Below are 12,870 nucleotides of genomic sequence, written 5' to 3'. Positions count from 1 at the left end.
GAAGATAATTATCACCTCCTTATGCTAAATATTTTTTAAAGTCTGATTAGATTGAGCTCTTGCTTCTTACTCAAGTACAATTCTACTAAGAAAAGCTTTAGATCAGGACAGCAAATTTCTTTCAATAAGGATGGTAGTATGATACGCATCATGAAGTATTTAATTTACAAAGGAAAATATGGCATTAGTTAAAAGTTTGTTGGAACAGTGTTGAAGGCAATGTTCCTCTCTTCTGTTACCACATCTGTCTTTCCCACCTTCCCCTCTTTTTCCATTTTCTGCTGTTCCCTTCTGGAACTTGAGTGCTGTGTTTGAGATCTTGGGCTGAGCCAAGTTTGAGACCGTGGAGTTGAGTAAACGCAAAGGTCACAGAACAGAGGAGTCGCAAAAAGCCATGCAGACAGGCATCAAGGCTGGGTTGGCAACTTTAAAGTACTGTCAAGTGTTTCAGCTGAAACTCCTCTGAACAGGGTCCAAATTCCTGATGAAAGGTTGTGCCTTAAGAAAAATGACCATCAGGCCATTTGCTTCGTGCTTTAAGATGGACAACAAAATCCCACACCACTTTCAAAGATGTGTGGTTTATGTAAGCAGTGCAGTATGAATATGCTTGTGTCAAAATTCTTTTTCATAAGGGGAAACAAACACTGAAGTTTTTGGAAAAATTGTTTCTTTATGCTGTACAGAATCAGTGGGCAAAGCTAGGAGTTTAAGTAGGTCTTACAAGCTGTGTAATTGCTTTGTTGGCCTTTTGCTCAGAGTTAAATTAGCAGCGTATCTTTTATTTCTTTCCCTGTGTTTGCTGTTAAAAAGTCAGCATATCCCAATAGCTCCCATTGCTTCCCATTCCAAATGCAGGTCAAAATGCCAGCTTTCTAATGGTGAATGTCATGTGTAATTTATCATGGAAAAAAGTACTTGATAAAATCTCTGCAATAGTTTCTTCTTGCTTTGTTATTCATATAAGGGTTTTCTGTGTTTTGGGGGTTGTTGGTTCCTTGGGTTTTTGGTAGGGTTTGGGCTTTTTTTGGAAGCGTGCCTTCTATCATCTATAAAGCAAGCAAAAAAGGAAAAGCACCAAAAGGAAAAGCTAATGTAAAGGTAAATAAGGGGAAGGACAGCTGTGGCACACTTGTGGGACAGTAGCTTGACACAACCTTTTTGTAAAGGAGTAGTATTCCTTAATTTCTGAGTGACTTGTGAGGAAGGGTTTTCACAAAGCAAGGAACACAAAATTGATATAAGCTTGGCAATACAATGTCTTTAATTACTAGGAACAAACCAGTGAGTTAAGATAGCTGGCTTATAGGAAGACATATGAAAAGCAAATAAATTTTTCTATAAAGATTTTTCAAAAAACCTAATGTTTCAACATACTCATAGAAATAGGAGGTAGGTCTATAATACATAACTCTTCAAAAATAAAGGTCTAATACAGGCCAAAGGGAAACGACAAGCCATAATGTAATTGTTCTATCTTTTGTAAGTCTTTCAAAAGTTTCATCTGAGTAGCTTTTAAAACATAACTTGCAATCGACAAATCCCACTGGGCTCCTATTTATAGTATCCTAATTTTCAAAGAAAGCAAATCAGGCAACTGTTTTTAACATGAATAATATTGCTCCCAGCACTCTGCCTTCAGCCCACACATTGTGTTTTTTGGCACGATCCTGGCAATTAAAAAAAATAAACAGCTCTTTTTAATATTTTTTATACATAAGCTATTACAGTCAGCGCTGACACAGCTGGCAGAGAAACTCAGTGAAAGGTAAACATTCTGCTCAAAATGCAATCCAACATATTGTTGCGTTTAGTTGTTAAAATGTAATTTTCGTGAAAGAATATTTTAAAAGTAAGTTTAATTTTTTATTTTTTTACAGAATTTCTAGTATTTTGATATCTGATTAAAAAAAAATCATAACCTTTTAAAGCAATGGCACTTGTGACACTGGATATTTCAGTCAACAACTTATTGAATTTTTAAAAATATTCTGAACAAAAATCAGGAACAAAAATTAGGTGTGTGATGCTTTATCCTTCAGCAGAATGTAATAGTCTGCGCTAGTAAAATCAATTTCTTTTAATAGAATTCTGTCAAAAGCAGGAAGTTCAGTAATAAATGTCTTCAACTGTTTAAAGGGAAGAAAACTTCCAGTAGAATTAAGATTAGTTTGTGACTTGCTTTTTGTTGCTCGACCTAATTACTACGAGCACGTATGAAGTGAGATATGGAATGATACGTATTTCACTAGAAAAGACACATGAAGGTAAGGGACATAGGTAAATAATTATCTGTCACCCATGTCCAGAAGTTCTAAAGGTACTTTTATTTTTAAAAAACATGACTTTGTGTGGTGGCTTACGATGAAGATGCTGTACTTCCAACATTTTACTCCCTGTTGGAGACAAATGCAGAGGCAGCCAAGCAGAGCTGGGTGCATGCAGGGTTCTGCTGCTCTTTATAAGGCTTGGGAGGTTTCTTAGCAAAAGCTGGGTGGTGCCTGTGTGCTGCAAACCCCACCTCTGCTCCAAACCGTGCCCTGGTGTTCATGGGACAGCTCAGTGGGAGGTGTGTGTAAGCAAACAAATGCAGGAAGCACCCAGTGGAACTGTTGAGGAAGCTTGTGGACATATTATAGCTACATATGCTCCATGTTGTGTGACAGGTCAGCAGGAATTGAGAGTCCTGGTTGACATTTGCTCACCTGATGTGTAAGAATGTGAGATGTGCTGGTTTGTGCTGCCTGGACAATGGAAGTGTCCACCATAACTGGTGTCCCTATCAGCTTGCCTTTAATTATGTTTAAAAGGAATTTCTTTAAAGATCCACCTTTTCCTTTCACTGATTACCGGTGTATATCCTTGGAATCAGGGTCTCCCAACTCCCAGTTGCTTCTCCTTCTCTCAGACTGAATTATAAAAATATCAGGTATGCTGCAAAAATAGGTTTCTGCCCTTTTATAATCCAGTAAATTGCCCTCTGGCTGCAAAGTTGGAGTATATGGATTTATATTTGTAAGAACAACTGAACATTCATTTTCAATGTGTATAACATGAGGTGAAGAGAAACATTTAAAGTTTAGAGCAACCTTCAGTAGAGAAGAAAATTATTTGGTGACTCCTATTGTTGATCTTGGAATGTGTTTCAGATGTTAGGTGTGGACTTCATATCACCCTCGGGGCAGTTAATAACAGCTAAAGGAGCATTATCTGCTGAAGTCAGTGGAGTGTGAATCCAGAGGCGTTGTTGTCTTTGTCTTGTCACAAGAGAAATTCAAAATAATTGTGCAGAAGGAGTGCAACAGAAGCATTCTGTGGTCTGGTTCTCCAGTCATTCTGATCTGTTACACCAGCAAATTTGTGGCCAGGACAATTGTGAACTAAAGTTGTGCTCTCTGATTAGGACAAATAGATTTTAATTACATAGAAATTTCTTTGCAGCGAAGATACAATTAAACGAAGAAGAAAACCTTTAGGCAAGTGGTAATCCTGGAGTTGTTGTGTAACTAGACTTTCAACAACTGTGCTCTCTCTCTTCATGGAGATGATCATACCTGGCATCGTATGATCAAAAAAACCCCAAAAGATTAGAAGAGTGATGTATTTATTTCACGTGAAGTTTTCTATTGATTCCCTTATCTGAATGGATATGCCCCACACAGCTGTCCCAATGGGCATGTTGGTGGATTTGAGAAGAGTCATATGCTCCTGACTGGGGCCAGGGTCTTGCTGTTCTTACTGAATTTCAGAGCAAACTCCTTCCCAAATGCAAACCCCAAACAAATGATGACTAAATTATTTGTATCAGTCTGTTGTGCTACAGACCCTGCAGGACCTGGACAAATGAAAGTTTCACATGCCCCTATCTGCTGTTGGCAGTACATTTGGTTCAGGCTTTCAGAGTCATTGAAACATGTTTGTCTGCTCTCTGCTGGTGTTCTTAAGAGCCCACACAGGCCACAGGGAAAGGTCATCTATGGTGGGAACAGTCCTGATGGGCAGATCAGCTGTACCTCCTCCTTGATACTTCCTGCTGAGCAAGGTGGAGCTCCCTGTAGGGCTGCCCATGATGGACAGCAGGCTGTGCTTTTCAAGTCTAGCCCAAAGTCAACAGGAAAGGAAGTCCTATGCAATGAAAAAATTTAAGTCTTCTTTAATATACAGCAGTGTGATGATTTTTGTTATTATTATTATTATGGACTCTGAATTAGACCCGTGTGAAATGAAGTTGTAGATGTTAAATGCAAAAATATCTGAGATGATGTTATGGCCATTTGATACAAAAGGGGTGGCAGGGTAACAAAAGAGGGAAAATGAAGGAGACTGATGTTTGTTTAATAGAAAAAGGCAGCATCTGCAGGGAAAAAATTATAATCCTAAGGTTTTTTTAAGACTATTACAAAGAATAGAGAATAAAAATAGGGGAAGCTGGAAAATGAATAAAGTCTATAAACATTAATTCATAGCCTGTTTTTTTGAAGTATATGACATTTTTTTTCCACAAACTCACTAATAGGGTTCTAAATATGAGTGAGAATAGCAAATTGCTTTTTACATCTCTGGGATCTATAGTTTCACCTCTACACTTGAATAAAAACATTAACCAAGAGGCAGATACTTATTTCTTTTGTTTATGCTCAGCCTCAGGAATTTTTCAGCTGAAATCAATAATTAAAATGTTTATTAGCCATGGTAAGTGTTATAAATGAAACTTTGTTAAACACCGATTATCTTGGATAATGGAGATATTTATGTCCAGATTTTTTAGCCAAGTAACAGAATTTGAGAGGAGAGACAATGTATAACTTCATATTTACTCTGTAGATACTGTATTCACTGAGGAGATTCAAACACTTTGGTATCTTTTCATTTTCTTTACACAACAGAAAGCAGTGGTTGGTTCTTAAGAAACAGATTCACATGGGGTTTATTTCAAGTGTTAAAGAAAGCATGGAGTTTAACATAACAGTTTCTAAAAGATAACAGAATAAATGGTTTTAGAAAGTAGAACTCCTGATGCACCCAGAATACATCTCCAATTAATAAAAAACGCTTATAATACCTACTTGAGAGGACATATGTAGTTTTATTTGTGCATATTGAGTGAGACAATTTGGGTGTGTATTTGAAAAGAGAAAATGAGAGTTTGAGTACATGCTTTGAACAGGAGAGGGATCATGTGCCCATACACAGTACTCTGCTGTAGAGGGACAGAGGTTCAATAGACCCACACTTCTGTTCCTACTCTTCCCATGGCACTCTGGGCAGGAATAGTTTGATTGATAAGGAATGAAAACATGGTTCATGATTGTTAGGCTCTTGGGATTGTAACACTGAGTATAGTGAAGTAAGCCTAAAGCTTTTGGAAGCTGGAACAGCTTTTTGTAAATATCCACAGAAATATTAGTCTGATGGGATTTTTTTTTTTTCAAATTTCCCTTAAGAATTCCATGATATTAGTTATTTTCCTCTTTCTGATTTCTCTGGGTATCTGTAGCTCTGAAGTGGAGCTGCACATCCAGCTGGCAAGGTGCTGGCATGGGAGTGCCACTGCTCCAGCAGCTGCTGCTGTCCTTTGCTTTCAGCAGCAGTTGCTTGGTGAGAGCCAGTCAAACTCTGCTGGGCTTTTCCTCCCAACCACAGAACCTAATCTGTGAAGCAAAATAGTTCAAAATGCTATGTTGCCCAGTTCCTCTTCTCCTTACACCAGTGGTACTAGCTTGAAGTACTTCATCCTCACAGGCATCTCTATTTTTCACTCCATAGCTTTTATAGTAAAATGCTGTAATTTAATGAACATATGAAGTGCTTTTCTTTTCTGAATATCTCCTTGAAGAAACGTCTGCTGTGATACCACAAGAAGTCACTTACACACAGAGGTAACCAGGGTTCTGTGATAGTCAAAATCAAAGGTGGAGATTTTTGTTAAAACCTTTCAGATTATTTTGGAATCACTAAACTGTGAAATAGCTATTTTGTTAGCTTAGAAGTTTTTCTACATGTAACATTTATTCCTCTTCATCATTCCTTGTGTTTGCTTCTCATAGCTATTTGTTGCATCTTGCTTCAGATGAAAGTGCAGACTCTGAATAAGCCTCAAATCTTCTTGCTCACTGACCTAGCACAGTGAAGGCAATGCAACATCCACATCACTGCAAATAGTAATCAGCCCCCTCAAAGAAGGCATAGATAAACAACACCCATCTCAGTGTGAGCAGTCACCAGGCATAGGTGTGGTTCATACTGTTGTCCAGCATATATCTTAGGAATCATACTCTGTTGACTGTACTTTTAATATGCATTTCTTAGAATAAAGCTATTATCCTGTAAGCCAGATTAATGTGTCCACATTTTAAAAGGAAATTATTTATTTGGATTTAAACACTCTGTTTTGTGTTTCCAAGAGTGGAGAAAATTGAGTCTAATAGGAAACCCATTATTATGTATCTGGTGTAATAAGCACTAACAACAAATTTCTAAAGGCTATCCAGAAGTTGCTGCTATGTACCCTCCATTTTGTTCTCATTTATGGCACTGATAGTACAAACAAAGCCCTTACAACTCCATGAGTGGGCTTCCTCTGAGTTGTGATCAGAGCTGACCTTATGTTTGTATTGATAGTAACCTGTCAAAGTTTCTCGCTGACAAGGGGCTCCTCCAAGTTTTGTGAAGGACTGGAGGACTGGAAGTCCACTGTACTTCTGCAGTCCAAGGCACTCTGTAGTCATGGAAGAACAAGGTTATGATTTTTGTGTGTTCGTCATTTAGTTGCCAAAACATTTGTCCACAATGAAGAAAAAATATTCATACTGTATGGAGGCTATGGGATGAGTGTCATTTAAAATACTTATCCCCTCTTTTTTATCTCAGCTGTAAAGAACAGGGTTAGGGTAGCAAAGGGAAGTGCAAGGCTGGTAGACTCAGCTGTATTTTCAGAATACTGGATATATTGTATGCAGCCTGGCATACAAGCAAAAACAAACAGAGAAAAGCAGACACTCTAATTAATAATTCTCAGCTAAAGGAAAAAAGCATGTCTGCAAGATAGGAAGGATACTGAGCTCCTGCTCTGCCAGATGGGAAAAAAGATGAGTTTTGAATCTGCCATGGCTTTCCACATTTGGCTTGAAAAGTGCAAAGCTGTGTGTGAAGCAGCTAGTTTGCCTGTGCCTTCCCAAGCCAGTCTCTTTTGACCCTGCTCAAAAAGGAAATAAATTATTTAAATGAGAATAAGCAAATAGGACCTCGAAAATATGGTCAACCACCCCTATATGTTAGTCTAACTATATAATAAATATCACAGGAACTCATTAGGAAAGAAAGTTTTAAGTTTGTTTTTTTTCTGCCTTGGTACAAACCCTGAGTGAGAGAAGGTTAATCCTTAACATGGATGCCTACTCTTGAGATACTGTGGTAGGAAGTAGCTCCTTCCAGCCTAATTTAATCTAGATTAGCCCACAGGGACCTCTGTGCCCACAGAGCTGAACATTCCTCATCCAGCAGAACTCAGTAAAGGGGGGAGTATTCCACACAGGGCACTGGTCAGGGCTGGGACTTTTCAGTACTACAGTAATACAAATAATCCATTATATTAGGAGGCTTTGAAAGAGGAATGTTTGACTGTATGGAGCAAGTAATGGTGTTTGATGTACCTCCAAGGTGGCAGTCAGTGGGTGAGCCTTGCAAAACTCAGCTGCTTCTCTCAGCAAGTTTCCGCCTTGTAAACAGTGCCTTTGTTTTCTGTCTATGTGGGCTCTGATGCCTTAGGTTCCCTTTGATGTATGAATGAATCCGGTGCTTCACAACAAAACTCAAACTAGACCTGGAAAAGCACAGAGGGAGAGAAGAAAGAAGGGAAAGGGAAAAGGTAGTTTTAAATATCCACATTACTAAAGCTGGTGAAATGATGTGTGTACTGACAGGATGATTGTGTATTTGCTCTTTGTGGCCATTTGGGGCAGTTGAGGCTTGTGGATGTACTTGAGGTTGCATGAGTGGTTTTCTGTTTGCTGGCACCTATGTGTATGTAAGGAGTTCAGAGACAGAATTTGTTTACTCAAAGCATCTGTCAAATCACTTAATGCAGCAACTAATTCAGGTGAAAAGAGTAACCTGGTCTTGGACAAACTGCAAGCAGACAAATGGGCCAAAAACCAGGCTGCTGTGGCTTGTGTATGGGAGAAACAACCTGTCCTCTCTTGATGGGGCAGAAGGATGCTTCTTTCTTTGCACCTGTTCGTCCCATGGCTCTTGATCTCTAAGGATCATTTAACTGTCCGGTTATTCCATACAGAAATGGAAAAGAGGGGATTTGCCCTGTCTTGCTATTGCATGTCTGTCTGTGTGAGGGAGATGAGGCTCTTCCCCCTGTTCAGAGTCTGCCACACAGGACAGCATGCAGGACAAGCTGACCTTCTCCTTTACATCTCAGAGCTGTGAAACAGAGCCCAGCTACACTGGCCCTCCGTTTGTCTAATACAGTTGTGTACTATAAATGGATCAGCCAGTTGTGACTGGAACCACAATCCTCAAAAAACCTTTCGACAAATCTGGTTTGAGTTTCAAGTTGCAGTGAAATATGAGACGAGGTGCGTTTTATATGGTTTCAGGTTTTGTTGAAAACCTTTCAACTAGTTCTAGTCAGTAGCTGTTGCTTTTTCAGTTCCCTCCTTCTAACGTGTCTGTGGTATTTCTAGTTGAATGTGCCTCAGAATAAGCGCAGTTAGGAGAAGGGGTAGAAATACAGCCCCTAAATTTGACTCAACTCAGAGGGAACTGAGAAAGAGTGAGGAGGATGCCCTTTCCTTATTAAATTCCTCTTTTGGTCTAGTGGAACTTTACCAAAACTTCATTTTTGTACGGAGATTTTTGGACTGCTTAGCTAGCTGTGATAATAGCACTATAGATCACCTCCTAACTGGCTGGGGCAAGTGGAAAAGGAGCCCTGCAGACTCTGTTTGGCAGGTGGACAGGAGACCTGGAGAAGCAGTCAGATTCCCAGCTGGCTCATGGCGCTCACAGCCGGGAAAGCAGTCTGCATGCTGCCTGCCACGGAGCTGGGAGGCGAGGAGGGGCTCGGCTTCCCAGCTGGCAAGGGGAGCACAGGCCTGGAGAAGTGGGCTGCTTTCTGTTTGGCTTCGCAGGTTGAGCGAGAGGCCAAGAAATGAGGTTCAGTTCCCATTAGCCTGTCTGGTTCTTGATTTGCTTCCTTTAGTTAAAAGAGGCAGAGAATACTGATGATGTTTTGCCAGGCACAGGATTGAAGCTGAGTGGCATGGAAGAATAGAGACTTAAATAAGCACAGCTCGCTGTCTCCACTTCCTTTTGTCAGTCCGTGTAACAACCTTGCTGCCAGCAACCTTCCTTGCAAAACAGAGGAAAAACCCGGGGTCACTGGGAGGTGATTGTGCAGTTCTACGTGTGGTACTTAAGGTTGTTTTAAATTATTACAGAACCATTTATATTGTTAGCCTAAACAGTGTATTGATGGTTTAAATATTTAGGAAAAGATTAGTATTTAGTGATTCCTTCCCAGGTATATTGGAAAATATATTTAATGGTTCATCTGTTAAAAGGTTGTTTAAATACATCATGAGTATTTTACGTGCAGACAATTGAAGTTTCATCTCCTCTGAAAACATATTTTTAGTATATTAGTTCTTTTTAATATGCAGTACTTAGGAGAAAGACAACAATAGATCTTCTGTTAATATGTGGCTAGCACCATTGTAAAACCTGATTGTTAATTTTTTCCCCTCATTGCCTTTAGTTATTCCTTTGGAATTTGTGGTCTGTTTTTTAAAAATCAGTCCTGATTTCTGTGCCAGTCTTCACTGGAGTTTGTAATAACATACTGTAATTTAGGCAGCTCTGTGAGGTCCCATGTGTAAAGTTATCTGTGTAGTGCCTGCATGATCAGAATCCAAGGCAGTCCCATTTTCACTGAGTGCAAGATATTAACATTTTAAAATTACTTCAGATCCACAATTCAGTAGAAACCAGCGGAACCTGGACTTCAGGGCTCCCTGCACTGCAGGCAGTAGCACATCTGTTCCCTCACTTGTAACATAGTGCTAATAGCCAGGGCTCTGGCAGCACATACTTCAGCTGAGAAGCACCCAAAGCTTTTGGAAGGTATGAGCAGCCTGGGCTGAAGTTTGAGCTGGTACAGCTTCCCCTCTTGGTGGACGAGTTGGCCAGTGAGTGTCATCCCGTGCATTTACAGGTGCAGCTTTGCATATGCACGTGGTGCAGTGTAGAGACAGCATGAGTTGCTTTGGAGTTTTTACTACAGATTTTGCACGTAACATCCGTACCTGTACACAGCCAGTGCTCTTTTTTTATTTGAATGCCCTCTATAGTCAGCATACTTTGAAACTCGTCTCCCACTCTCATCACATCACAGCCATGAATTACCTCACAGATACAGTGACTTAGTGGGGCATTCCTAGTCTATCAGCACATCTTGAGAATTGTGTGTAACTAAGGATGTCTCCAGGGTGCAACACAGGGTTCCATGGAAGTGTGCTAGGGTACACAGATAACTTTACACATGGGACTTCACAGTTCAGGTACTGCAAGCAGTATGACCAGCTTTCTCTGGCAGTCCCTCTGGATTCATTATTTCATGTTATTACTGATCTGTGGGTCCTGAGTGGGCTACCAGACCCTCATCTTGGGGGATGAGTCACTGGTGAGAAGCTCTGAATCTTTTCATCAAACCCTAGTGTCTTGAAGCAGTTTATCAAGGAAAGCTGCTCATCCAGGTAGTACCTTCTGAGCTATGGAGGGGTATTGCAGAGTGCTCCAAACATAGCACTGTACTTGGCTAAGCAGAAACAACAGAAGGGTAATGTACTCATGACTAAGTTATGAGTAGAAGGCCCAGTAATGAGGGTAAGCTACACTCCAGAACAGGCACTCTCGAGCCTTCACTGACCCTCATCAGTGTGTTTTTATTGAAACACTCAACATCCGTGAGGTACACAAGCAACCTGCACTTTGAAAGCACTTGAAAACCTTTTTTCAGGAAGTCAGCTCCAATGACATTAGAGGAGAGAAGAATGCATTACCCTGCATTCACTCCACTGGGAACCAGTGTCCTTGCAACACAAACAGAGAACAAGAGATTCCAGGGGAATTTATTCACCAGGTTCACGCCTTGTACCCCAAGCTGGACTCCCCCATTCCCTCGGGGAAAATGGGTTTGTAAAGCTCAGCACATTCTCAGTGCTGAGAGAAGCTCAGCACATTCTCAGTGCACAGCTCACTTGCATAAGGAAACATGTATTTGGCCTGTCTTTACTGTCGCAAAATTCCACTTTTTCCATAATCACTTTTAATCATAGTACTTGTAAGTTGCTTCATTTTACTTTTTTTAATAACAGTTGATTGCCACGTTATATAGGCAATAACCTATAAACTGGAATTGCTTTGCACTCATAAAGGCTTAAAATAGCAAGTCTAATTTGTTTATTAAAAAGTGATAAAAAAAAGACAATGCCCCATGCTGAGACTTTGTAAACCACCTTTCATTCTATAGTACATCTTTATAGCTGTGTTATAAACCCCTCGTAAATGGGGTTTGTAGTAAAAGTGCTGACACAACTTTAACTATAGAATCTTGAACAGCAGCAATGCAATAAAAGATCAAACTGTAATGCTAGAGTAAAAAGAAAGAATCATGATATGCAAAAAAAAAAGTTTGTAGGAGTAATGGAACCTGATACTAAGATACTAAATATGGACAAAAGAAATAATCTGCCAAAGTTTTAAACCAGTCCTTGGAACATTTATGATTTGAGTTTTGGGCTGTTGGTATGTATTCATTGGGTCCAGAGAACTGCTAAAGCTCAGCTCACTCTAGTGGGCTTCTGTTGCCCCATTCTGGCATGGACTGTGCATGAACAGCAGTGGGTTTGCACTGAGGAATCAGTAAACTGGTGACCTGAGAGAACTGTGCTTCTGGAAGGGGTCTTTAGTGAACCAAGTCAGGTGTAAGATGTTCCTGCAGCAACACAAGCTGGTTGCTGTCCATCCGTGTTCTCGACAGCAGCTAAACCAGCATCCAAGTCAATAGCAGTTGTTTGTGTTATAAGAGAATCCTTCTGGGGTACCATATGCCAAACAAATTTTTACTATTGCTTCTTCTTTGTTGTATTAAAGGTCTGTGAATTAGTGAGATTCATGAGGAAAATGATGAGTTTAGCCAAAGAAGGTTACATAGTAACTGTGCATTTTAATGGAAATGGCTGGGGGGCACCTTTGGAAGGGTTCTGACTATGTCAAGTCACTTTGTTGTTGTTCAGCTTGGATGTACCTGTAACATAGTTTACCTCACGCAACTGAAAATCAATTTGTTCTCTCAATTCTAAGCTACCTCTCAAATTAAGCCCTATAAAACATTTCAAATAGAACAAAGAAAGCTGGCTGAAATAATATTTCATCTTCTGAAATAAGGGTTTGTCAAAGCCAGTCGCATTACATGTGGCCAAGGAGAACACTGCTCATTTGAAAGGCTATTGAGAATCTGAGAGCTCATAAGTTCAAGTCCATCTGCTGCAGACTTCATGCACTACTAGCTATTACAGTAGCTTGACAATAATCTCAGCATCATCTTTTATTCCAGTCACAAAGGGCTGTCAAAAACCAAATAGTAAGAATTACTATAAACAGCAATGATTCAGTCTCAATGGCAATGGCTCTCTATATCCTAGCAATGTAATCTACTGCTCTACCCTTAAATTGGATATAGCATATGAAGTCCGTCAGCCATGCAGAAAGTGAAAATGTATATTGTCAAGGCCTTTGCTGTCTGTGAAACTGCTGATGAAGAGTCACAAAAGGAGTTTTAAATGCCCTAGAAGAAAT

The 12,870-nt window shown here is 39.9% G+C and overlaps 1 long non-coding RNA gene across 1 annotated transcript; it reads right to left on the bottom strand.

The window, feature by feature from the left end:
• Positions 1–6,625: 6,625 nt before the first annotated feature.
• Positions 6,626–10,408, bottom strand: LOC108639091. Its single transcript, XR_001920253.1, has 3 exons — positions 10,317–10,408; positions 7,653–7,822; positions 6,626–6,718 (listed from the first exon to the last, which is right to left on the bottom strand). It is a non-coding gene; the product is annotated as an uncharacterized LOC108639091 (long non-coding RNA).
• Positions 10,409–12,870: the final 2,462 nt, after the last annotated feature.

This window comes from Manacus vitellinus, unplaced genomic scaffold, assembly GCF_001715985.3.
Source record: "Manacus vitellinus isolate BGI_N305 unplaced genomic scaffold, ASM171598v3 scaffold_16_pilon, whole genome shotgun sequence".
Taxonomy (NCBI): domain Eukaryota; kingdom Metazoa; phylum Chordata; class Aves; order Passeriformes; family Pipridae; genus Manacus; species Manacus vitellinus.
The sequence above is the reverse complement of the archived record's forward strand: the minus strand, read 5'-3'. Positions and strand labels throughout refer to the sequence as shown.